A 4,469-nucleotide genomic window follows, 5' to 3' on the forward strand; every position below is an offset into this window, starting at 1 on the left:
TGTAAATAATATAAGCATCTGTGTGTTTATCTTATAAGTGGGCTGTCGGACTGCCAGGGCTCTGTGGGACCTGGAGAGAAGCTCTCCAGCTACATTTCTAGATGTTTAGGTCGCTCCTCCCTCCTCCTTTTATTCCTCCTCCTCCTCCTCCCCCTCCTCCTCCTCTTCTTCCTCCTCCATTATACACAGCATCATAATACACTGCTTAGGAGGTTTAGTGAGCACCACAGTGGCCCATTAGAAGAGATCACTGGGACCATGTAGTCTATTCTCTCCACATGTATGAGCTCAGTAGCTCAGGGGTGAGGCATGTATAACAAGCTTTCAGAGGGTGCTAATGCTCCAAGGATCCTCCTACAAGAAGCAGTTCTGGGACATCGTTGCCCAGGTCCCTGTATGGCGCTGTGACTGGTCTTGCGTGGGAATGCTGGTTCATATCACAGCAGGTGCCAAAGACTTGCTGGGTTACAGAGCATGCGTGTTTTAAATGAACGGACACTGAGAAATTATTCTTCCACAAAGCAGGTGCACACAAGGCACGATGGTGCTCGTATCTCCAATGTTGCTGGTGTAAATCGCCTCTTGCCTCTCCCCGATTGCTAATGATATTCTCCGTCACTTCACTTCAGGACTATACAGGCCTTCCGTGAACTGCATGTTCACATTTCACAGCCCAAGCTCATTTTTCAAATGGACGATTCGTTGGTGTTTTTTTTTTTTTTTTTTTTTGTCGTTACTTGATTTTGTTGCTATGTGTTTAAAGATAGATGTTTTAGATATTAACCTCTTGCTCTTTTATATATATGACAATGGTTTTCTCTGCTCTTTTCTTTATACGACACAATTATTAACATACTGTTAATTTTCCAATGCTAACGGAATGGCACTGGTCCCTTGGAAGGCCATAAAAATTCCAGAATAAGGTATCGTTTTCCTTTTGAACCCTCAGTGTATATATCCTATACCCACGCTGCTAAATGCTGGCTGGTAGCTGACAGATTATGGAGATCCTGTAAAGGGGAATAAGTGGGCGGTTCCCCCCAAATCCTTTTAACCAAAGGATATTCCATTTCACCCTAAACCAATGTAAGGGAATCAGATGCGCCTATGTAGTTAAAATAAAGCAACCTCTTTCTAGTCAACATGGAATTCCTGTAAGCTCCTGAATAAAAGTTCTCCTCAGCCACTTTGACATAGGATTATTCTCTTTTGACATATTATAAACATTAAAGAAAATTTAATGCCCATCTGGACGGTTCGTTTTTGCCAATTGCTACCACCACCAGCTGCAAAAGTACGCCGACTACAAGCCATCCAGCTGCCACACACTCCCGGTGCCAAGAGAGAGCAGGCTGCCAACGTTGCTTCAAGTGGCTGGGCTGGGCTGGAGCCAGGACCGAGGGAGGATGTGCTTGCTCAGAAGCACAGTAGTCAGAGCTCAGATTGTCAGTGGCGCAATTTGTATTTGCTTTTATTATTTTTTTTTTTTCTGGTCATCTACTGTGGGAGGCTGCTGGGGACACCATCCCTTTCCTGGAAATGGCAGCAAAACATGTTGATCCTTCTTCCTCTGCCTTTTATGTTCTTGCTTGGCATCCTCCGTGTTCACATGCTGCCTGCACGCAGTCATTAGCAGGAAGTGCCTGGAGCGGCGGAAAATGGTGCCATCTCTCCAAGACTGGCTTTCCCCAGCCCTGACTCTCTCTCTCCCCATCCCTAATGGCACATTTCTCCTTCCATTTTTTTTTTTCAAGTTTGTTTGGCATTGTTTTCTCACAACATATCAGAGAGAAAATGCCTCCGGAGTGGGCGGTTTCCTAGAAGGGCTCCTACATTTGCGTCCTTGAGTCCCAAGTGTCTCCCTTGAGCAAGGGGTGGGGGGTCCTTCTCCCTTTGAGAAACAAAGAGTTCCCAGATGAAGCGAGGACTTCTCTATCGACTTCTGTGATGGATTGTACTGGGTCATGGAGTAATCCTGTGACGGGAAGATTGGTCATCGCCTTCCCTCGGAAGTCAGACGTCACATGACTCACTTTAGCCAATGGGCAGAGGGATGTGTTTGTGTTCCACACTAGTAGTTTTGAAAGGCAACTTGGGATTTGAAATCTCTTCTCTCTTTCTGCCAGAAGAACAGTAACCTCCACATGGGCACAGCTCTGTCAGCCTGGGTCCTAAAACGGGGAGGACAGGACTGACCAACATTGATAGATGTTTGAGATTAGCGGTCATTACATCAAAGCTGAACACAAGGAGACAGGAGCAGTGAACTTGCATTTGTAAGTTTCTACAAACTGTAGCTAATCTACTGAAAAAAGAAAACAAAAACAAAAACAAAAACAAAAACAAAACAACAACAGAAAAAAAAAAAACAGACAAGTTGTTTTTTAGACTAGGCAGAGTTGCCCGTCTGCTAATGTGCGTCTGACCAGGTTAGCACAGGGTCTTATACTGTGAAGTGCTGTGGGAATCCCAGAGCCCTCTGATGAGCTGTTTCTCTTCCCAGATGAGGAAAAGGAAGCCCCAAACCAAAGCAGCACTCGGGTCAGCCAGCTGGTTGACAAAGGGACATAGCCTAGGAAGGACATGGCCTAGACTAGAGAGGATGCTGAGCCCCAGTCCCATGCTTCTGGAGCTTTCTGCTCAGGACTCCAACTCAGAAAACAATGGAGGAGATATAGAGACCCACAGTCAAACATCAGGCAGAGCTCGGGGAACCCTGCAGAGGACGGGGAGGAAGGATTGTAGGAGCCAGAGGGGCCAAGGACATCACAAGAAAACCCACAGAACCAACGAACCTGGCTCATAGGGGCTCACAGAGCCTGAACCGACAACCAAGGAGCCTGTGTGGGACTGACCTAGCACTCTGCATACACGGTTGTGTAACTTGGTCTTCATGTGAGACTCCTAACAGTGGGAGCAGGGGCTGTCTCTGACTCTGTTGCCTGCTTTGGGAACCCATTTCTCCTACTGGATTGCCTCATCCAGCCTTATAGAAGAGGAGATGCCTAGTCTCACTGCAACTTGATATACTGTGATGGAGTAATATCCATGGGAGGCCTGCCCTTTTCTGAAGAGAAACAGAGGAGGAGGAGTGGATGGGGGTGGGGGATGGAGGAAAAACTTTGGTTGGGATGTAAAAACAAAACAAAAAATAAAATAAACAACCCTCCCAAAGAAAACACTGGAAGAAAGGCAATATTTTTTAAATAACAGTTTTCTATTGTTTACTTACCACCTTCACCCATAAGCTCTGTACTGCTCCCCCCCTTTATTTGTGCTGTAGCCCCCCATCAAGGGTACCTCGTATCACCCACAGGAAATGCATATAGGGAAGCAAACGTACTTGAAAGTACCAACGGAGAAAGGGTCTCTTCTTGTGTTGCCCCCCCCACACACACCCCCACACCCACACTCAGCATCCTCTTCACGGGACCTTACAGTGGAGAGGTGACTCCGAGTCACCGCTTTCCAATCCACTGGTGTCTGATTTTATTTAGAACATGAAAAGGGATCGGCTTGCTGCCTTTTAGTAAATTCCTGTGAAGTTTTACCTCCTGGAAAACTAAGACTCGGGCCTTATTCTCACCACAGGTCTCTTCAGATTGCTTTAATCTTCTTGTGTACTTGATTCTCACAGCAAGCTTATGATATAGTTTTCTTATTGTCCTTCATTTACTGATAGGAAAATGGAAGCACAGAAGAATTAAGTATCTTCCCCAAGTTAGAGACCTTGGCCGTGGTCAATCTAGGGTTCGAACCGGGGTGGTCTAACTGTGCTGTCACGGGAGTAGTTGTGACATCATAAAGGCAACACTCACAGAGGCCAGGCACGGTGATGTGTGTTTTAATCACCAGCACTCAAGTTGAAGAGGCTCTAGCAGATCTCTGTGAATTACAGGCCAGCCTGGTCTACATAGTGAGATCTAGGCCAGCCAGGACTACATAGGGAGACCTTGTCTCAAACAAACAGCGTGACACTCACAGCCACCACTGCACAAGTACAGACCTGAAGAGCAGACAGCTTCACACGCCCCCTCCACACCCCATCACACCTACCCCGCCACCGTGAATGGAACCGGCTTGAGGACACAAAGCGACTTGTCCCAAGTCACATAACCGGTGAACCTAGACTTCAAGGCCAAGTGCACCTGACATCAAAGTCTATCCTCTCTCCATTTGGCCACGTTGCCTTTCCTGTCTTCTCTACAAGCAAGCCACAGAGCAAGTGGGAAGGGCCGCTTTTAGCTGAACAAATTCCCACTGCTTTATGCACCACAGGCCTGATAGCGTAATAGCAAAATCTCAGCCGCTAACAACCTAGATTCCCACAGAACAGATGGAAACCCACTCAGGGAGAAAGTGACCAGGCAGAAACAGCATTGGCTCTGCGTCCTGCGGCAGCACCTTTGGCCTTAGCCTCTGAGGGGCCACAGTCCTCACAGCCCTTTCTCGGCTCCCTTTGTAGCTGT

General features: G+C 47.1%; 1 long non-coding RNA gene across 1 annotated transcript; it reads right to left on the minus strand.

Moving 5' to 3' along the window:
- Positions 1–1,443: 1,443 nt before the first annotated feature.
- LOC121821925 (uncharacterized) lies at positions 1,444–3,744 on the minus strand. Its single transcript, XR_006062792.2, has 2 exons — positions 3,587–3,744; positions 1,444–2,171 (listed from the first exon to the last, which is right to left on the minus strand). It is a non-coding gene; the product is annotated as an uncharacterized LOC121821925 (long non-coding RNA).
- Between the last annotated feature and the right edge of the window lie 725 nt (positions 3,745–4,469).

This window comes from Peromyscus maniculatus, chromosome 13, assembly GCF_049852395.1.
Source record: "Peromyscus maniculatus bairdii isolate BWxNUB_F1_BW_parent chromosome 13, HU_Pman_BW_mat_3.1, whole genome shotgun sequence".
In the NCBI taxonomy this organism is placed as follows: domain Eukaryota; kingdom Metazoa; phylum Chordata; class Mammalia; order Rodentia; family Cricetidae; genus Peromyscus; species Peromyscus maniculatus.